Consider the following 23,346-nt stretch of genomic DNA (forward strand, 5'->3'; position numbering starts at 1 on the left):
CACAACTCACCAGAAAAGAATGAACAAGTCAGAAGTTGCAAGCTAACAGACTTCAAGGTGAATTGCACTAATGAATATGTTTTATTTCACCCTGTGTTTTGGGTTTGGTTTTCATTTTTACTTGAATTTATTGTGAATGGTTAGAAATCAATAGCTCTCACATACAGATTCAGATTTCTAGTATCACTTGAAAAATCAGACAACTTCATAACACTGGGCTGGAGAGCAGCAGCAACTTTCAGCTTCTGTGGGGCACACACCCTTCAGTTTGCCATTCTCTTCCACTGGCTGATTTATTTTCTTAACTCCTGTAGCATTCAAGGTTTTGATCCCAGGCTTAAGGACTAGTTTTCAGAGACTTTTCCAGCAGATCCAGTGTTGATCTGCTCTGAGTTCACCTCTCATTTCTCCAGGCATCTACACCTTATTCTCAAAATGGATATTCAAGAGATCAGATGAGTGAGCAGACTGGTTTCCAACCATAAGGCAAAAGTCAGCTAGAAAGAAATCCCCCTCCCCCCCACCACTGCAACCCGCAGGATCTCCTTCTGGGTCAATTTCAAACCTATGTTCCTAAACTTTGGAGAGCCTGGGGGAGGCACTTCAGCAGGAGGTTACCCAATATGGAAGTGTTTCACCGTTTAAACAAATAGGACTGCTGTGCTGGTCCCTTCACACTGAGGATCAGTCCTGCCTATGTGTGAGGCAAAGTGGACAGTGCCTTTGCCCTTGAATACACACTCTCTGAGTATAACTCTGTGCATTAGCTGTGTATATTGTGAGTGAATGAGTGTGTGTGTGTGTGTGTGTGTGTGTGTGTGTGTTTAGTTTACTTACTAAATTTAAGTTTTGCAAAGTTAGACTCAAGGCTTGCATAATGCAGACAGGTCCATTTTAAGTGAAATGAATTGAATTATTTATTTATTCCACAGGCTCTGTAATGTCCATTGCCGTATGATAAATGAAACCATGTTTGGTTTCCTTATGCATGTTTGATTTCTATACACTTATATTTTATACCAAGAAAAAAACCAATCAACACTGTCATACAGAAACACCTCTGATAAACACATAAAGTGTCTTAAACAAACATTTGACCTTTAAAATTTAAGTATAAACAGGAGGAGATTTCATGGATTTTCTAATTGTCTTATCCTGCTGTGGACACTAGCAGGCATTCTGTCTGTAGCTCCTAACGTGAATGCACAAAATAATTAATTCAGAGCCTAGGAAAATTAGTTTAAAAGAATAAGGTCATTTTCAGATCACTAGATATCGATAGTGCTTTTAATTTCATCCTCTGCTATAGTTTTAAGCTTTGGAAAATTTCAATACAGATAGAAACAATGGGAAGAAATAATCACTAGAGGAAATATTTCTATTAAAAAGGTGGATTAGGGAGAAGGTAAAATTTCCTAGCTGAATACAAATTTTCCGTATAATTATAGGAAGATCTTAAAATAATAGTAAAGGATCTTCCAATATAAGCTATTAAATGACTCTGTATTTGATATAAAAGATTTGGCTAAAACATTCCATGTGTAGCAGTGCATAATACTTTCTCCTGAAACTTTTCAGGGAGCTGTATCCAGTCAAGAAATTTTGTTCTGTTTAGACAGTACTGTGAATAGTAATTGATACTTACCAAAGTTTAAGAGACTACTTGTCTTTGAAACAATTGATTTTCTTCTAACCCTACTGCTTTTTGTAAAAAGGTGTCTTTGGAGATATTGGTAAGACACATGCAATTACTGAATTGACTTTATTAAATGAATCTGCAGTGCTACTTTATACCAAAAAAAAAATTCTGAAATTTGATGACCTAAAAGTTAATTTTAAGAGAAATTGCAGGTAATTGATTCAAAAATATTTTCTTTCAATGCTCAGAATATTTCATTTCTCACTCACTGTACATACCCACTCATTTTACCACAATGCAAATAGCATTCTTAAATTTGTTCTGTTACAGTGACCTGTGGTCTCAAAGTCTGGATCACATTTTTAAAAAAGGGATATTTAATTTATCTTAAAGACAACTATATAGTGGCACAAAAGTGTTAAAAAAGAATTCTAACCAAGTTAGAATTATGTCAGTGGAGGGTGAGGGTGGCAGCAGTGGCCTGGCTTGGATGCCTTTATTCATCATCCTGTCCAGAATGCTGGGCTGAGTCCAGGCTCTTCAGCCAGCAGAGTTGATTTTGGGTTGCTTAGCGAGGAGCTGTCAGCACCCAAATGATAGTGGCAAAGCTGAAACCAGAGGCTGTCCACAGTCAGTTGGATGTTGAGTCACCCAGCAGGGGATACTGGAGTCTATCAGGCTGAGAGTCTGGAGGGATAGGTGAGTTTAGAATCTATGGGTGTTCTCATGGGAGCATTTCTTTTGAAGACCTCAGGATTAGCCACTGAGATCATGGCTTTGGCCAGTCTTAACGGTAGAATTTTTAGAAATTGGGACATGACAACACTAGAAATATGGGCTTTTCTCCTCAGAGGAAGACAAAATGTTCCCCTTATTTCTCCAGATCTTGCAAGCTGATTGGCCACAAATTCTCATGAGAATTTCATGACCATGCCCAGTCAAGTATGGCCATTTTACTTTGCTTTACTAAGATGTCTGGGTCAAGACGAAATTTCACTTGAGTTTTCTTCCAAATTTTAAAGGTAGTTTATAATACTATGGTGAGCCTTCAATAGGTCCCTTTAAGCCTTGGGATATATTGTTTTATTGTTCCAAGTATCATTTCAGCTGAAAAACTATTGTCTGTGCCAAAAGACTAAACCCTAAGGATGCAATTTAAGCAATGCATGGAGTTGTCAACATGTGAAATCAACTTGGTTTTTCAAGAAGACAAAGTTGTTTTGGATGAATGAAAGGTTTTTATTTCTTGGATTGAGTACGGTACTGGTATATGGAATATGGGATAAGTCAGAAGTCCTGGAAACTTCTCTTGGGTTGGTTACTTGGGCTTTGAATCTTGGGTTTTTCCATTTGAAAATAATTCCTACGTTACAGGCTTGTTGTAAGAATTAATAATAAGCTGGGTACATATGAAAAAAACTTATGTACAATAAAACACTATACAAATGTTAAGTGGTATTTAAAAAAAAAAAAAATGCTTTGCCCATAGGTACAATCAGGAGCCAATTGGGCACCAGACTTGGTCATAAGAATATTTCATGTCCTGTAAGAAAATTTTCTTTTACACTTCTGAACAGTTGAATTATCTAACTATATGAAACATATGCTTACTTTCTGACGATTTCAAACTGTAGAAACAAGGGAGGTGGATGGATATATTTACGAGTATTTATCTCCCGGTTCTTCTCATACCTCCATGCCCATCACTTCTCTATTTCCTTCTGGGTTCTTTTCCTTTCTTTTTATTCTTTCATTTTCTCTTAGCTCTCTAGCTTTTTCTCGTGGTAGCTTTATCATGTACCACGGACTTAATGACCACTTATAGAACAAATATTCTTCAATCTGCATTTTAGCTTATAAACTTCTCATCTGTAGAGTAATATACACCAAGCTAGTCACAGATACCTGAGCTTTGTCCTCCCTGCTCCCAAGCCCCTGAACGCATTCCTTTTTCCGTATTCCATTCCTTGACCATGTCCATTTAAATCTATACTCCAGTGGATTGAGGGTTATCTTTCTTAAATGCAAATCTGATCATCTTAAGCCCTTATTTATTAAACCCTTCTATTCCCCACCACCTTTAGTATTCATATGTGTTTATCTTTCCAAACTCAACTCCCTGTGGCTCTTCTCACAGAATTAACTTGTGGTTTCCTAAACCTGTTAGGCAGTTTCTTGCCTTCAACCTACTGCTCACTCTGTTCTCTGTCTGGAATGGCTTGTCTAATCTTGTCTACTTAGCAAGCTCCTATTTCATATTCAAACAGTCAAAATATGTTCCGTAATATCTGTCACAGTATCCTCTGAGAAATTGGCCCCTCCTGCCAGCTCTTCCAAACAGGATTAATTACTTCTATTATTGTACTTTGTACAGTGTCTTGCACTTGTTTGTTTATGTAACCTTTTCCCTTACCAGACTCTGAGTAATTCTAATATAACATCCATGGCCTAATCACCTGTGCACTTGGCTCACAGCAGAGTTCCACACACACATAGGTTTAATGACGTTTGTAGAGAGTAATTCAATGAAGACACCAACGTTTGGTTTGGGTCTGTTTGGGCAGTGGGAAAATGTGGATGTGGAGAGAATGTTGCTTTTGTCCCTTACTTATTCATATGGATTCCTTTGGAATTTATATACTCTGTTAAGGGGATTCTTTCCTGAGTGGGGGAAAAAAAAAAAAAAAAGATTGTTTTCAGTAAATATCAATGGATTTTCTACCATTAAGAAGTAATACTTAGAAAAATACTCATTGAATGTAATTTACTGAGAAAAACATTCATTGATTGAGTACATGTTCTCTGGTCACCTACTGTCTGCCTGACACTATTTTGAGCATTGGAAATATAGCAGTGAACAAGGCAGACCTAAACCTGTCCTTCATAGCAGGAAAGAAAGAAGAAAAGGAAGGAAAGACAGACAGATGGAAGGAAGGAAGGAGGGGGAAAAGGAAGGGAGGGTGGGAGAGGAGAAAGAGAGAAAGAAAGAGAGAGAAAAAAGAAAAATAGATGCTTTAACAGAGAGAAAGCACTTGCTTATTTTTCCACAGATCTTATATCATGATTTCTTCCTCCAAAACCCTCCTTCTTTCCTATTTTCTCACTTTAAAACATTTTATGGGCTTAAAATAAAAGGCAAATACAGGAGTTCCCATCGTGGCGCAGTGGTTAACGAATCCGACTAGGAACCATGAGGTTGCGGGTTTGGTCCCTGCCCTTGCTCAGTGGGTTAAATTGCCGTGAGCTGTGGTGTAGGTTGCGGACGCGGCTCGGATCCTGCGTTGCTGTGGCTCTGGCGTAGGCTGGCAGCTGCAGCTCTGATTGGACCCCTAGCCTGGGAACCTCCATATGCCGCGGGAGCGGCCCAAGAAATGGCAAAAACGACAAAAAAAAAAAAAAAAAAAAAAAAAAAAAAGGCAAATACAAAAATTGAAATGTTCTCAGAAGGGCTGGCTCAGAGTTCATAACAATATTGGAAATTAAGTTGTTCATATATACTTTGCAGAAAGAGTGAAAAAAGACCACCATTTTGTTAAGGTTAATTAGGATGCCAAGCGTAGAAAATCAGTGTGTTCTGCAATATAGATTCCACTACCAACTTGTGTTTTGGTTTAGTAAGTTTTTAAAACATACGTTTTGCAAAATTATTGTATCCTTGTTTCCTCAGCCAGAATGAATATATGTGCGGTTTGTGTAAACGCAGCTCTTCAAAGTAAAGTTGATCTGATACTTATACTGTTGGAGTGTATGCTTAGTAATTTTTCAGCTATCCCAGGGCAGTAGTAACCCCATACTCTCCACTTTTTAATGATTCTTTCAAAACTTTTTGATGATTATGTATATCCTATGACTCTAAAAGCTAAGTCTGCCCATTTTCCTTCTTTTCAACTGGATATAGTTTAGGTACCTAAAACTAAAAGTTTGCAGTGTATAACCATATTGGAGAATGGAAACAGAATTTTAATGGATATCAAACAAGAGAAGCAGCAACACCTAGAGCAAAGTGTTCTACACTCCCCTTGAGTAAAGATTGTTCCTTTACATGGGGGGTGAGCCAACTCTTGGCTAGGAGGCAAGTTTTAATAGTGTATGTCAGGGACACAAAATGAACTTTTCCATGTATCCTCAAAGAGGAATCTTACATTCCTGAAGTAATGATTAATGGAGTTTATGCACTAGAATTTGAGTCATATGGATTTTATTTTCTCCTTCGTTTAGTCACAGCTCTTCTTATTTCCCTTTATGGCCAGCTCCTGACTTTGGAAACTACACAAACACACTTAGGCAACAGCACAAAAACAATAGTTCTGGAAAATGTAGGCCAGTGTTGCTAAGAGTCCTTGCCAGAAACTAATTTTAGTTAAAGAGCTCTGACTATTTTCAAGCCATTCACTTTCCACCCTTCCTACCAACCCTGGAACATTACAGATGAAAGTGCCTCACAGAGTTTGGAATTTGTGACAAGAGAGACCTTTAAACCTTCTTTCGTCATTTCATACCAAATTCAAGAGTTATGCTGGGTCAGGGGTTGGAAACCTTTGGCAGGAACACCAAAAATGGACGGAGATTGAGGAGCACATTTGGGTACAGTCTTCCTTTGTGATAAACACGCCTTTCTTTCCTCCAGGTATCACTTAGCTAGGGGAGGGCTGCCTACCCACCAAAACCCTCACCCAGTTTCTCTTTCTTTTTTTAGTTTGGTTTCTAGTTGCTTAAGGTGTTAACTGCTAGACAAAATGTGTGAATTAAGGGCAACTCCTCCCAAGATATTTGCATTTAAAAGGAGATAGTAGGAGATTGGAGAGCCTAAGGCAGCTTTAGTCCTGGAAGGAAAAGCAGGGGGTGATATTTTTAGACCTGGGCAGTTAGGCTCTCTTTTCTACTTTGTACATTGCCCCTTGTACTTTCAGCCAAAATTGTAAGTAGATGGTTACAAATAGCTTCCTAGGTCCAAACTCCTTTTTAATAACTATTTTTTTTTCTATTCATAGTTTCAACAAAAAGAGTCTTAGATATTTTATAAACATCAAAATCCTTACTGTGTTATTCCTCTGGCATCTTATTTTTCATTTTGAAAATTTTATTTCCTCTTAAGGTTTCTTTTTATGGTCACCTAATTCTAATTCTCTGACCAGTATCACTGCTTTCTTCTGAATTGTCCCCAGGATATCTTTTTTTCTCTTAATTATGCAATCAATAACCCAATATGTCTCTAGAGTAATACACAATATACAGAGAAGTTTGAAAGAAAAAGTTCTGTAGATGATACTGTTGCTTGTTACTGTTTTAAATTTATTAACTTCAAGGATAAAATAATGGGTGAATTTGAAACTATTTCTTTATATATATCCAAGTTCAACCAGATTCACAATGACTTCAGGGGAATAAAAAAACTAGGTTGAAATATAGCTGTTTCTTGTTCAATGTTCAGTCCCAACCTAGTCCCTTAAAATGTGTTCACAACCATACACAATACATTTTTATTTGACATTTAAATAATTTACTTTAAAATTGTATCATCAAATATATGTCTTTTTAAATAGCTCAACTCGTTCCTGATTATCTTTCCAAGTCACTTAGATCTTCTTGAATTTCAATCAAATTTTCCAAAGGATAAGCAATACCTCCTTACAGGATTTTATCCTTTAAGTGGATAAATAGCATCCCATCATTCAAGTTGTGGATAAAATGTGTAAAAAACCTTTGGCCTCAGTACCTTCTGGCTTGGAACACATGCAAGCAGTTCTTAACTGGTGTCCTAGAACGTATAAATAAGGAATACTATTTCTCTCATGCGTGAGCACTGCCACCACAGTCTGGAAAATGAAAACTGAATTTCCAATCCATTTGCCCAACTTGAACGTTTCACATTACTCCGGCCAAGTTTGGTAGGCGGAGGACAGATGGATGTTTTTGGCAATGCTATCATGAAACATTAGAAAATGTTTTTAGGGGGTGAGTTGGTTTGGGCATGGGATGGAGGATGACAGATTCCTGAAGGGCAGGAGCTCTGGTCCACATTAAAAGAATTCACAATAGACCGTGCATGAGCCATGAGATATTTGAAGAATATATTCAACATTATTTATAGAAGTTATATACCCTCTGCGTGTAAGAAATATCTGAATTAATTGATTGAGAAAAAGTGAGAGAGAACTTGAGATTCAGTCAGGTGATTGACTCTTGGCTCAATTGCATGGCTTTTTTTTTTAGCATTGAGGAAACACAAAAACCCAGTGTCACCACTGGTTAGGAGTAAGTTGGGGTGGAACCCATGTTTATTGAGTCCTAGACCAGTGTTCTTTCCAACATACCCTTCCCCATATTATAACTTTCCTAATCACTATATATCAGTCTAGTAGTTTTCCTTTAGCAACAATCACTTTCACTACAGTTAAAATTTATCTATCTCACTTGCATCTCTTCTGAATGAATTACTGCTTTTGCTGTTATCTGATAGCTTTATTAATATTAGCTATCAATTTCTTTAATTTTCTTGCTCAACTTTGTTACCTTGATTTCATATTTCAGTTATTTTTGTCTGACTTTTCTCTGTTTTTTACTTAAGCAAATTTAAAGAGGGCAAAAAAGGTAACCTTCATATACACCCAAATCAGATGATTATAATTTTTTTAGCTGCTTAATTGAAACATTCCAAAACATATCCAAATTGCAGTTAAAATGCTGAATTCTAGTTTTATCAAATATGCCATTTCCATCAAAAAAGAAAAAGAATCTATACTGCAGAAGACTTCCTTTACAGGTTGTCCCCTCACAGATTTTTAAAAGTTGTCTTTCTAAATCAGGGCATTTCCATTATGGTTCAGCGGAAACGAATCTGACTAGTTACCATGAGGATGCAGATTTGATCCCTGGCCTTGCTCAGTGGGTTAAGGATCTGGTGTTGCTATGAGCTGTGGTGTACCTGCGGCTCGGATCCTGCGTTGCTATGGCTGTGGGATAGGTCAGCAGCTGTATCTCTGATTCGGCCCTTAGCCTGGGAACTTCCATATGTCATGGGTGCAACCCTAAAAAAAAAAAAGACAAAAAGGTAAAAGTTGGCTTTCTAAATCAAGTCCTTTTCCTTTTGAAGTATGGTGTACTTCTAATTGTAAATACATTGTGTATGTTCTTGACTGGGAAAAATTTTGGATTTTACTGTGTGACAAGTATATTCTAACGATCTGCTAATAATTTCACAGCTGATAAGTTGAGGAATTTTCCATCAACTCACTTCTGGCTCTTATTTCTTGATCACAACCCACGTACTTCCTGCACAGGGCACCACAGGGTATGTTCACAATACAGTCTCTGCCTCTGCACTTTTATGTCATTGTGCTAAGTCAGCTCAGTGGGCAGTTGAAATATTTATAGAAGACTTTCCTAAATGTGTGTGGCTAACAATAACTTAGCTACCCATGGAAGTGATTGCAGACCTCATAAATATATTCCACCAAGCCAAAGTAAATGTGTCTTCAACTCACCTTTCCCTTAGCTAGACCACGAATATACACGCGGTTTCTCCAATACAATGAATGATGTATGGTAAAGATTTAACAACCAGTTTTCTGGGATAAAATGTATGAGTATAAATATGCACGTATATTTATTATAGATTTTACTGATATCAAGGATTTATACATAATTCATAAATACTACTAAGATATATAATACTCCAATGTAAATTCCTAATATAGTCAATTGGTTTTCACAGAGAGTTTCCCTCAATTTTTGATGAAATCTTGGATCAGTGACCAACCTATGGTTTCAGTTCAACCATGATTTGACAAATGCAGTTGCTATCTCTTTTTCTTATGAAAGAACAGAAGAAAATAATAGAAACAAAAGGAAAAAAATTTAGTTGAAAAGAGTGATAGTCATTGAAGTCTTTATCTTTATTCCCCTGCACCATTTCCAGGCTGAGAGGCAGTCCCTGTCAGCAGTTTCCTTCCAGGAACTGTAATGTAAACAACATGGTGTGGTGAAAAGGCCACTAGCCAGGATCCAGTTCTGGTGCTATCATTTACTCTTTTGTGTGATTGCAGGCAAAGTATTTACCTCTCAGTTTCTTCATTTGAAATTAGGGGCAATAATCTCACCTGCACTGTAGAGTTTGTGGGAGGATTAAATTAATTAATATGTAGAATTTGGGGCACTTAATTAGTAATTAATTAGAAAAATTAATCAATATATTTTAGCACTTAGTACGTGGAAGAGAGAGATACAAAGATGAAAAAAGACAGAGTTTGCATGTAAGTTTACAAATTGCAAAAGAAAGCATCACAGACCAATTTGGAAATGTACTTCTAGTATAATGCAGGCTATTATTTGAGGTCATCACCCCCTTCAGTTTACATTCATTGATTCATACATTCATATGTTCAGCAAGTATTTATTTAGCAAATAATGGGTAGATGTACTAAGCAAAGGATGAATAATTGTATTCTAGTCTCAAGAAACTTGGATTAAAGTAGTCAAAAGTCAGAGTTCCCTGGTGGCGTAGTAATTAAGGACTCAGTATTGTCACTGCTGTGGCATGGGTCACTGCTGTGGCACACGTTTGATCCCCGGCCTGGGGAACTTCTGCATGCCATGGACAAGACCAAAAAAAAAGTAATAATAATAAAGTAGTCAAAAGTATACATACACACATGAAAGAAAGATGGTATCTGGAAAGTGTATGAATAGATACAGTCTGTCTGTGGGTTCAGAGATGGAAGAGAGAGCTTCTAACTAGAATTGATCTAGAAAAAGAATAATAGTGGTAGACGGCCTGATCCATTGAAGCGAAAAGGAAAAACTGGTGATTCAAAGGTTGAATTTGTCACCAGGATAAAAATGTACAATATTTTAAAGGTTATTTTTTGTGCTATTTTCAAGTGTTTAAACATTGGCAGTTTTCTCAGAAATGTCTATGTTTTGAGCTTTCATTGAAAAATTGGAAGATCCTTAACCTTTGTTCCAACATGCCATTATCATTTGGAAGCAAGTTATCTTGGTCCATTCTGGCTTCTATTACAAAATGCCATAGACTGAGTGGCTTATACACAACAAGAATTACTTCTTAGTACCAGAGACTGGGAAGTCCAAGATCAACACTCTGGCCAAGATCAAGACTCAGTCACAAGTCCAATAGACTCAGTGTCTGGAGAGAGCCACTCCCCACTTCATAGGCTGCTGTCTTCTTATTGTGCCATCATATGGCAGAAGGGGAGAGAAAGGAAGCTAGCTCTCTCATGACAGGAGTCTCAAATATGAGGGACACACGAATCTCATTCGTGAGGGGTCCACCTTCATGACTTCATGTAATTCTAATTACCATCCAAATGCCCCAGCTCCTAATATCATCACATTGTGGGGGTAGCATTTCAACATATGAATTTTGGAGGGATACAAACATTCAGTCCATACCACCAGTAAAAATTGCCCCTCTAAAAAGAGCATCTAATCCTTCCATTGCTGTGGCAGCAGTAGCCATATACTCAAACTTGTGAACTGGATACTTATGGTACACAGGAATTAAAGACTTTAATTGTAGGTTTACACACTGCTTGTTGTGTAATCCCTGCCAATATCAGTCACTCTTCTATCTGTTAGTCTTTATTGAGAGGCAAAAATATAGTCAACAATGACATGTAACATAATTGAACTTAACTCTCCCAACAAGTAGATTATTGGCATCTTTCATTGTTACAAAAGGCACTGGCCATATCTTTCCAGGATGTGTAGCATATCTGGAGAGCATTCTGGCCCAATGTAGTAAGACCACCTCTGAACTGTTTTTTTGCTGCTTACCCCTGTCTTTATAGCCATGTGTTTCTTTTCCTTTTTAGAAAATTGTAATAAGATTTATTTAGCATTTACTATTTTACACATTTTAAGTGTACAGTTCAGGGGCATCAAGCACATTCACATTTTGTACCACTTCCATCACTATCCATCTCCAGAATGCTTCATCTTGCAAAACTGAAACTATATACTTATTAAACACCCTAACCCCTGGCAATTACCATTCTCCTTTCTGACTCTATGAATTTCACTACTCTAGGAACCTCATATAATTATATGTGGAATCATTAATTTTCTTCTCCTTTTCTGACTAGCTTATTTCACTTAGCATATTGTCTTCAAAGTTCAACTGTATTGTAGCATGTATCAGAATTTCCTTCCTCCATAAGTCTAAATAATATATTACAGTAAAATGTAAAACCACTCTGTTTATCCATCCATCCATCAGTGAACACCTGGGTTGTTACATTGTTTCACTATTGTGAATATTGCTGCCACGAACTTGGGTGTACAAATATCTGAGACTCTGCTTCAATTCCTGGGGGTATGTACTCAGAGGTGGATTTACCAGAAGTGATAATTCTATGGTTAATTTTTTGAGAAAACACCAGACAGTTTTCCACAGCAGCTGGACCATTTGACATTCCCACCAGCAACACACAGAGGTTCCAATTTCTCCACTGCAGTCATGTGTTCCTTTATTCCATCGCCCCTCCCTACAGCAGAAACTTCCTTTTCTGTGGCAAGTTTGGAGTCTACCTTAAAATATGGTGTGACAAAAGAAAAATATCAAGATAAGTGCCAGAGTAAGGTTCAGCTTGAAAATTCCACAGAACTAGAAAAAGCTCACGTAATATAATGCTTTTGCTAGGCACGTGGAAAGCCCTAATCCCCCTTCTTCCAGGGAGAAGTTTGATCCCTTCTAGCTGGAGAGATTTAATAGGTGTTAAAGTGATTGAGACTTGAGCTTAAGGAATTACGGAATTTTAATACCTAGCATAAAACATCCAACACAGACATGCTTAAACATTCTATACAACATAGGAGGAGAAAATTGAGAATAAAGACCCAGCTAAAATGCATCCCTTGCGTGGCATTAAAAGGAGGGCTGGGGAATTACTTCCACGACCATGTTTGCCAAATTATACAATAAATATCTGAATGGGAATTGTGTTTGATAGAGCTTTTAGATATAGCTTTTAGTTCATTTTCCACTTGCATGTGTAGTTTAGAAACTAGGAAATCTAAATTTAATTGGAGCATGTGACTACTCTTGTAGAAGAAAGGGTTTGGAGGCATGGTGATCTACTCAGCCCAAGAGACTGCGACAATGGTGGAGGAGGTCTGCAAAGTGCTGTTATGACTATAATAGAACCAACCATCTTGGAGATAAGAGGTGTTGCACTGTATTTGAGGGGTGGGACTAAGATAAGAAAAATTCTCATCTCAGATAAGGTCGAGTAGAATTGATTCTATCTCCATAGCTTCAAGACAGAGGACCTAAAGTGTCAGGGTGCAAGTTATAGGTTATGCCCCCAAGGCAAATTCGACCAGGGAGTTTGGCCAAATGTTTGTGTCCTGGTAGAGGAAGAGTGAATAAGCACCCCCCTCATGGAGTTAGGGGTCTGTAGATTCACCAAGAGAGATCTGGTACCTTATTGACTGATATCCACACAACAAGCCTCATGGCCTGGGCTCATTTACCCTCTTGCTCCAAGAATAATTATTTGTTTTTGTTTTGTTCTTTTTTTAAGGCTGCACCTGCAGCGTATAGAAGTTCCTGGGCTAGGGGTTGAATCTGATGCAATGCCAGATCCAAATCACATCTTTGATCTACACCTCGGTTTGTGGCAATGCTGGACGGGACCCTTAACCCACTGAGGAGCCCAGAGATCAAACCTGCATCCTCACCGACACTATATCAGGTTCTTAACTGGCCGAGCCACAATGGGAACACCCAAGAATGATGGTATTTAAGATCGTTCCGCTGTAGCATTTTTGTGCCCTTCTTATAGTGCCCAAGTTTAGTTTAGCTTTTATTTTATTTCATTTCATTTCATTTTATTCTTTTTATGATGCATCTGAGGCACATGGAAGTTCCTGGGCCAAGGATTGAGCCCAAGCCACAGCTGTGATCTCTACCACAGCTGCAGCAACGCCAGATTCTTAACCCACCAGGCTACAGCAGGAACTGCCATTTCAGCTTTTATTTTTGTTTATATTTGTTATACATATTATTGTACTACTTCTGGATTGGGATGGCTCAGTGGTTATGCTTACATTTATTTATTCCAGTTAAATCTTTACATGGCCTTATAAGTTTTTATTTCTATAGTAGGTTTTAATACAAATTAATTTTCCTAAAACTCGATTGATTTGGGTTTTGTTAGGTTATCTTGCCACTTTCATATATCTTTTGTACTTTTTTTAAGGAGTGGCATCTACTTCATATAGTTGTAAAATAAAGTACCCTTGCTCAAAAGGGACAATTTATTTAGTGAGCCCCCATAATACCTGTTATTTAATCAAAGAAACTAACCTTCGGAACAAAATTTGTTCCCTTCCATCAGCAGGTGTCTTTAGTGCTCCTACTTCTTAAATGTGCTGTGCTTTAAAAGCAGATTAGAACTGACAACAATTAGTCATGTGTCTGAATTTTTGACGGGAAGTAAAAATGAGCTCCTATGCACAGGAAGTCCAAAATTCATCTCTCTTTCGCCTAAGGTTTTCTTTCCTCAATATCAGTTATCAGTTTAATATAATATTGTTGACTTAACAATGATATATTTCAAGCTGAAGGCAGAAATGAATTTTGCATTAATAAATTGTTTAGAGATGGATTCAAAGAGCATTTCATTATACAAGAAGGGTAGCTATAAAACATGTTTGGTGGTCTTTCCATCATTACTACCTGTGGCCCATTTGTGGAGATGACATTTATCAGTGTGACAGGAAATATTAAGCAAGTGATAGACAGTTATTAGCTGAAGTCCTGATATATTTACACCATGGGAAAATGCACTTGGTATTTTCTTTCTGGCAACTGGTCTGCTGTTCATAATTTGATGGAAAATTGATTAATCACACATTTAACTCAATGCAAGATCTTCTGCACTGTAATAAATTATGGCCATTAATCAATAAGTACAAAGTAATTCCAAGAGTCTGGAGACATGCTGGTTTCTAATAGAAAAACTTGCACTTAGGCCTTCCTGCCAGTGACCACTTCATCTGAGGTATTTTGCACCTGCCTCAATCCAATTAGATGACATAATTAATGAACCTCAATGCTCTTGATAATTTGTTATACAAAAGAAAGAATGTTTTGGCACATCCATTAAAACCTGATGTAGAACACTTTGCAGAAAAGGAAAAAAAATGAAGAACCAAAGCAACAGAGGGGTTTATGCTGGGAATCTTGGAGTTAAGTGTAAATGTGGGAAACCACATTCTCTTACTTCATGTTGGGTGAAAATTCAGTTGCATTTGTTAAGATAATCCAATGGGGTTCTTTTTTTTTTTTCCATTAGAAAAGTGAACTCAGCCTGGGTGCAAAGTTTCATGCCATCTTGTTTCTTTTATGACAAATTAAATGGTATGATTAGAATAAGTATTCAGGAAGTATTGTTTCAGAGGCAATCTAATAAATGTTTCCTTGGTTAAGTATCAGTTACAGTTTTACATATCACAGTCATTCTGCACCTGTTTTATGCAGCTAACAATAGGCCTCTCAATAGATTTTCATGAGAGAAAGCCTGGGAAGATAAAAAGAAAACCAGTTTGCAGCTAATTCTGTCACTAGGAAACGCCAGGAGTAGATTGTGTTTAGAGACTTTGAAAAACAATTAGCTATGGATTATACGACTAAAAGGCCTTTCCTAACTGTACCTGGAAAATACTTTGCCCATTTAATGCCTTCTAAGCTGTCACTGAGCTTGAACTTCAGTCCCAGTGATTAATGAAAAGCTGCAGGGCACAGCTAGGAGCTAAAGTCTCAATTATGAAAAAGCAGTAACTAGTTTAATGTGCTGATGCTTTTATACTTAAAGTGACAGCTATGAAAAATGGCAATATTTCCAATCATGCTTTAATAATTTATCATTCATTTATTGGCATGTCCAATGTGCTTTACTCACACTGTTCTTTTTCTTTTTTCTGGGCTCCTGGTGTTAGGACACTGAAGAACACAATGTGAGCTGGTTCTTTAAAAAGCAGACTTTCCTTTAGGAAGCTGGACCTATCACCATAAAGTTTTATGTCTGTCTGTCTGTCTTGTCTATCTATCTATCCATCTATCTATCGGCTATCAATCTATCTATCCATCTATCAGCTATCTATTTATCTATCATCTGCTATCAATCATCTATGTAATGTCCCTTAGTGCCACAATATAGCAGTAGAGTTTGTGAAAAGAGTACAGACCAGTGACCCCTGTTTCTTTCCAGGTCACAAATTGCCATCTTAATTCCTGACCGACACTTTGAATTATATGCCTTTGGTTATAAGAAAAACTAGACAAGGATGGGTGGAGAAATCAGTCTAAGTCTCCTTGGACTTCGAGGGGAAATCAATCCAGATGTGCAGACAGTGGAGGAATGGAAGCAAAGGATAGAGCAGTAAATGAAGTAGAGGGAAGACAGACCACAGTTTTGTGGGTAGTGCTACCAAGATATCTTGTAAAGTTATTTATATTGAATTTCACATTTTTATTTTTAGCAATGAATTGTTTGGTCAACAGCTATAGCTCTTCCCTTGATTTGTTTTATTAGATTATATTAGGCTGTTTACTGTAGTGTGTGCGGGGCTTAGCCTGGTACCTGACACAGCCCCTGAGGAGTAGACAAGAAAACAAATGAATAAAGTGAAGCCACAAACTTGGACTGCTTATTCAATTTCAATTACATTTCTGAAATATTGTTTGAGTGTCCACAGGTACAGTCAAACGTGAAAGTACAAAATGAGTGAGACTTTAAGGAACTCACAAAGCACAATTATATTTATAAGTACCTCAAATTGAGATTATAACACATTATACTAAAGTTTTATATAGGATCTGTATTGATATTGGGTGGCATAATATTTTCCACTCTCCTTAAGTAAAATAAAGGTACAATAAATATATTTAGTAGTTCTTAAGTTGTGAACATCTAGGATTTTACTGAATTTGGCTTTTAAAAAATAGGTTATTAGTACTTATGAAATACAAATAAATAGTATATAATATTTTAAAATTGCCTTAGGTTTGTTTGTTGTCTAGGAATTTTCCTTTCCTTCTTAATTTTTTTCCTGCAGTTATAGAGTATTTTCCCCTATTTTAAAGTGAAAACACATATGTTATGAGAGTATATACAACCTGTCAGTAAAACAAGTAGTAGTATTGGGGGGGGGAGCATAGGAAGAAAACACATAGTTAAAAAGATCTTTCTTTATAGTCTGATGGTGAGCAACGTGTTTTGTTTTCTTTAATTACTGTCACCAATGGTGCTCGGTCCCAGCCTCCAAAAAATCAGATCACAAATTGGTATACATTCAAGTGAAGTCATAAAACTCAGGTTTCAAGGCAGGTGGCAATTTTGCTAGTAAAATATTCAAGGAACCACTTGTAACTAAAATGAGCTTAATGTGACTTCTCTATTTGTCACATTGGCAGGTCAGTTTTGACCCATATAACAGTGATACTGTTCACCAGACCATATGGATCTCAGTTTTTGATGAAATTAGGATGTTATTTGAGTATAACAGGAGTGGATCACATGGTCATTTCTCTGGTAAATAAGGAAGTATGTTTGGTCGGTTCCTATAAATAAAGTAGACAGATGACAACTTCATAGGACTGAGCTTATCAAAATGGTAACACGAGAGACTAAAATCTACTTTTAAATCCAAAAGGCTGTATAATTTTCTTTAGATAAAAGACTCAGATATTTGAGGGCAAGTATAGTTAATGCATTTTGAAAAAATGATGCAACAATATAGTTACAAAGAAAAACGATGTCCCTTTTTGGCAATTATATTTAACATATTAAGTAGAGGACATTGGTTAATTTTCTATGGCATTAGTTAACTGGTTAATTTTCTTTCTGATTTTGTTTTTCTCTGTGCAAGTTTAACCAAGAGAATATGAGCCGGTATTTATTCCATTGACTACTGCTCTTGAGTCTATGTAAATAACTTGTTAGCAAGACTGTCTTTACTATTATCCTGTTAGTGCCTTAAACAGTACATTATCATGCTGAGTTCAGCTTTTCATATCTAGGCATGCTTCTCTGGATTTTTCTTTTTTTAATGACATGATTTTCTTCTCATACTGTTTAAGTTATCTAACAACTTTCTTTTCAAAATGCTTCAAATCACTTTCCAGGATTATTCTTAAACTTAAAGTTGATCACATTTTTTAGGTCTTTAGTATGGTTCAGATGCATTCCTCCAGCAAAATTGGGCTGGGAGTTTTGATAAACTGTATTTTCCTGCCGCTTTCTCCAAACATCTGTGAATTTTCCAGTATGCACTGAAATGTACCATGGATGCTGCTCTGTTATTCTCTAATCCAGGCACCTGTGCACAGATATTTTCTTACTCACATATGTGGGTGTACACACACACACCACTCACACACATACATCCAAACACAACCCACATGTACACATAATACACAGAGACACATATATACACAAAACCTGTATTCAATTCTGAATGTGAATAGAATTTCTGGTTATTTAATTAAAGCTTGTAGCCCTTTTTTTCCTATAATCTAGTCCTGTCCCATACAGAATTTGAAAAATAAGCTGTGGTTCTTTAAATAGATTTATTGCTTCCCCTTTGAAAAAATGGAAGACAAAGCAGCTTAAACCCAGTTGCTTGGAGCACAGTGGTGGAATAAATATCCATCGGGTGGCAGAAAACAGCTCTAGGCTCTTTGGGTAAGGGATGATGTGATACCACCATGGAATTTTAGGAAGTTTTGGAATTTTCAATTAAACTGCTCCATCTAGGGGCAGTTTCCCCAAAGCTATTGGGGCAGCTTGCCCAGATCCTTTTTCCACCAGGTCAGGCAAGGTTAAGAAGTGGGAGCAGTGCCAGGAGCTTGGGCTATTAGGTCCAGCTGTAGGATTTTATCTTCTGTATCAGTCTTGAGGGCTCATTCCACCAACCCCTTTGTTTTGATAGATAGTTCCTAACACAGCAGACAGTTTTCCTCTGGGGACAATCTAAACAATCATCTTGAGCTTCAATTTTAGAACATTTTTTAGCTGACATCTTCTCAGCATTTTAGGAGGTCTATATATGTGAACATATGGTATTCTTTTCACAATAACAATGTAACAATAATGATGGCACTTGTGATGATTGCTGACATTTGAGTATTGTTCAATATATTTGTGTATATTAATTTATTAAATTTTTACCACAATCCTATGAATTAGTTACTATTATCTCCTTTATATGGATGAGGAAACTGATGCATAAAGAGTTCATATCTTGCCTGAGTTTATACAATTGGCAAATGACAGAGCTGGGATTTGCATATAGACACTATTATTCTAGAGTTTTTTTTTTTTTTTTTTTTTAGTCTTTTTGCTATTTCTTTGGGCCGCTCCCGCGGCATATGGAGGTTCCCAGACTAGGGGTCGAATCAGAGTTGTAGCCACCGGCCTACACCAGAGCCACAGCAACGCGGGATCCAAGCCGCGTCTGCAACCTACACCACACAGCAACGCCGGATCATTAACCCACTGAGCAAGGGCAGGGATCGAACCCACCACCTCATGGTTCCTAGTCGGATTCGTTAACCACTGCGCCATGACAGGAACTCCTAGAGTGTTCACTCTTAATTGCTATGCTCTCTTTAATGTATGTGTGTGTATAAATATATATACACACACGTATATATGTATGTATATTCTAACTAGTATGAACAAGTTTCTGTCTTACAGGTGAAACATAGATATGAGGTCATTACAAAGTAGTGGCTGTGATGAGGTCTCTCGCAACTGAAAATTTTATAAAAAAAACCTTTTCTAGCATAATCTCTTTTTTCCACACACTTTCCATTTTACATTGATTCCTTGCCTCTGGATCATAAATAATACAATGAAGAGAGGAAAGTCATCAAGAATTTCATGATAATGTCTCTCAATATCTGGGAAATGCTGCTCAGCCTCTCTGGCGACAACCATGTTTCCATTTCTGTACCCTCCACTGGATTTCCCTCATTCTTTAATCTATTTTTACCTCATCAAACTTGATCAAAATTGCAAGTGAACATAATTATTTGGAAATTAGCTGTTTCTACCTGTGCAAAATCGTATTTCCTTCCAGGGGCCCAATATTTCAAATTTCTGATCACCTACACACCTAACTTTCAGAAAATTTCTGTATGCTTGAGTTTTATCTTTCCATTCTTGGTTCTCAAATAGCATTATATCCTGCTTTTATATTGCTGAACCATATGTCAAATCTCCACAACTTTATACACTGCTTTTTAGTGCAGTGCATACATGTAATAAGCCTTAATTTGTTGATGTTCTTTGAATGTTTTGTAGGGTTATTTTATCAGCCAACTTTATATGTTCCTCTCTTAGAAAATATATCATCTTCATATTTTATCCCATTGTTTTCAGTTAATTACACTTGAGAAATTTAGGACTCTAACATTTCATAAAATATTTGAAATGTTTTAAATATAATAGGTTAAGCTGTTAGAAAATAACTATATTCATAAGAAATCATACATTTTCCAAAAATTCTATCATAAAAACTCATTCAGTTGAGGAAAAAAGAGGAGAGTGGGGCTTTTAGACCTATAATAAGAAGGCTATATTTCCTGTATGGTTTAAAATAATAAAATAGCTTTTATTATTTAAAGCTAAAATAATCAGAAAAACAAATCTAGAAACACTAATAAGTGACTCTTGAAGTGCATTTGGACTGGACCAAAGTCAGTGGGTTTATAGAGCATTAAAACAAAAACAAATTGCTGCATGGCTCACAACATCAGCAGCAGACTGAAAAAGAAAAAGAAAAACCAGCATCGAGAAGGCACCTACTACAATAAAACAGATGTTTATCCCTATGCTGGAGCAAAACAGCTTTTTAAAAAAATGTTCTCAGTACTATTTGCTGATTGCCATTATGTTATAATCAATTGTAGTCCATGTTGCATTTCTTGATTAATTGATTTAACATTTTAGAAAACGATTGGTATTCTTTTTTTAGTAGTGTAATAGAGCGGGCCTGTGCCAGTTTGCAAGAGCTGATTGCTACACTTTAAGGAATTTTGAGAACCAATTGTTAAATCCAGCTGTTATTAAAATTTAAATGATACAAACTTACAGACAAATTGGATCACAAAGACTAAAAAATTTACCACTTCCTGATGACTACATTTTACTACTACCTATGTCTTGAGTTTATTTCTAATGTGTCTGAATGGTAGAAATACTATGTAAATGGTGTGCATGTTTCTTTCCAACTCCACATTCGATGATATCACATAATTCACTTGAAATTGGTTAGTCAGAGTATTTACACTGTAGAAATGCATTAACTAACTTAAACCCTCACACCCAAACTATCTAGAACTGGTTGTTAAATACTGAGTGGCACACCACTGGCTTTCATACAAATCAAATTAATACAATGAGGTTTTAACTTAGTATGAAATTTCTATTTTCAACATTCATTATGAATATTAACAGGTGATTAGTTAGACTTCATGATCAAGAAATTTTTTATTTTAAAAATCAGAAACAATTAGAATTAATAAACTTAACGCTTACAGTCAATCAATTAACAGGGGGCCAGTCAGCAAATATTGCTGAGCTCTGTGATATTAACCACAGTGAAGCATGTATTAGAAACAGTTCTATGTCAGTTTCTGGCTTCATAATACTTTTTAGGCTATTGTCCATTTTCTCACATAAAGAACCCATTTTGGAGGATCAAATGAGTCTGGAGAGAAATTTATTTCAAAGTTAAATGGAGTTTGCTAAACTGAAAGGTCTTGCTTTTCTTTAGCTATTGGACAGTTTTATTTCATAGCAGTGGTGAATTTTGTAGCTGATTGTGCCCTAACTTTAGCTTGACTCTTACAAAACTTAGAGATAAATATGCAACCCCTGTGTATCAACCTTAACACTGGCTTTATTCTGATCTTCTAACTTTATTTTATGTTTTGTACTCTGTTTTTAGTGAGTATATATGAAACCGTCTAACTAAGATTCTTTAGGTGGAAATTTCCTCTTCCCCACAGCCTCATGGATCTACTTAACCTGCCGTAACCTCACTCTTGACCACAGGTGATTGGCCCCTGACCTAACCTGGGCCAAGTGAGTCTCTTTCCTTTGGTTTGGACTTGGGGCAGAGGGAGGCAAGTCAGTCTCTCTTCAGAGACCACTAATAGAATTAAACTTTGGTGCACTTGATGACCCTCTGCTACCATGTGGACCAAGAACAAAGTACGGCAGTCAATAGTGAGAGAACAGGGTGGACCAGATGCAAGGCAAGACCACAGTTGAGAAACACTTAGGGAATGTGCCCACCACATTTGGTTTTGCGTCCATTTGGTCCTGAGGCAGAAATGCATTCCTCTCCTTGAATCTCTGAGCCCTCCTCAAATCCTTCTAAGAAACCCTCTTTTTAGGTTGTTACTTCTAGTTGCTTTCTTTTACTTGCAAGCAAAAGATTTCTGACAATATACTAGATTTTATTCTGCTATACATTTTTTTGGATAACTGTCTATTGGTAATGAGGTAGATGTAAATAAATATTTATAATCAGTGCTGTGTTATTCCAATATTTTGTACTAACAAAGTTTTTTTAATAATTTTTTTTTATTTTCCCACTGTACAGCAAGGGGGTCAGGTTATCCTTACATGTATACATTACAATTACATTTTTTCCCCCACCCTTTCTTCTGTTGCAACATGAGTATCTAGACAAAGTTCTCAATGCTATTCAGCAGGATCTCCTTGTAGATCTATTCTAAGTTGTGTCTGATAAGCCCAAGCTCCTGATCCCTCCCACTCCCTCCCCATCCTATCAGGCAGCCACAAGTCTCTTCTCCAAGTCCATGATTTTCTTTTCTGAGGAGATGTTCATTTGTGCTGGATATTAGATTCCAGTTATAAGTGATATCATATGGTATTTGTCTTTGTCTTTCTGGCTCATTTCACTCAGTATGAGAGTCTCTAGTTCCATCCATGTTGCTGCAAATGGCATTATGTCATTCTTTGTTATGGCTGAGTAGTATTCCATTGTGTATATATACCACATCTTCCTTAACGCAATCATCTGTCGATGGACATTTGGGTTGTTTCCATGTCCTGGCTATTGTGAATAGTGCTGCAATGAACATGCGGGTGCACGTGTCTCTTTTAAGTAGAGTTTTGTCCGGATAGATGCCCAAGAGTGGGATTGCAGGGTCATATGGAAGTTCTATGTATAGATTTCTAAGGTATCTCCAAACTGTTCTCCATAGTGGCTGTACCAGTTGACATTCCCACCAACAGTGCAGGAGGGTTCCCTTTTCTCCACAGCCCCTCCAGCACTTGTATTAACAAAGTTTTTCAAGTGATATTAAGGGAAGTGCCTTGGGAAGACAAACCTAGGTACTTCCCATTAAGTACATGGAAAAATTCTATATTTTGCTATTTACGATGAAGAAGAAAATGCTTTTGTAACTTTGCCTTGTGCCTCCAAATTTTATTACTTCCACCTCAGCCCCTTCCATAATTCCCCTCCTCCTATGTTCTAACTTAGTGTGTTGAATTTCTACTGCAGCTGTAACAAAATTCCTGCAAACTCAGTGCTTTAAAACAACGCAATTTCTTATTTTAAAGTTCTGTGGGTCAGAAATCTGTTATGGATCCCACCAGACTAAAGTTAAAATGTTGGCAGGCTGTATTCCTTTCTGTAGG

General features: G+C 36.9%; 2 long non-coding RNA genes across 3 annotated transcripts in view; both read left to right on the forward strand.

The window, feature by feature from the left end:
- Positions 1-23,346, forward strand: part of LOC106505376 — a 464,045-nt gene that overhangs the window by 215,620 nt on the left and 225,079 nt on the right. The gene's annotated exons all lie outside the window — the stretch shown is intronic.
- The window catches only part of LOC106505380, a 50,901-nt gene continuing 28,423 nt past the window's right edge, over positions 869-23,346 (forward strand). Inside the window, exon 1 of the long non-coding RNA XR_002337724.1 lies at positions 869-2,338. This is a non-coding gene — a long non-coding RNA (uncharacterized LOC106505380). The remainder of the gene's footprint in view (positions 2,339-23,346) is intronic.

Source organism: Sus scrofa, chromosome 13 (assembly GCF_000003025.6).
Source record: "Sus scrofa isolate TJ Tabasco breed Duroc chromosome 13, Sscrofa11.1, whole genome shotgun sequence".
In the NCBI taxonomy this organism is placed as follows: domain Eukaryota; kingdom Metazoa; phylum Chordata; class Mammalia; order Artiodactyla; family Suidae; genus Sus; species Sus scrofa.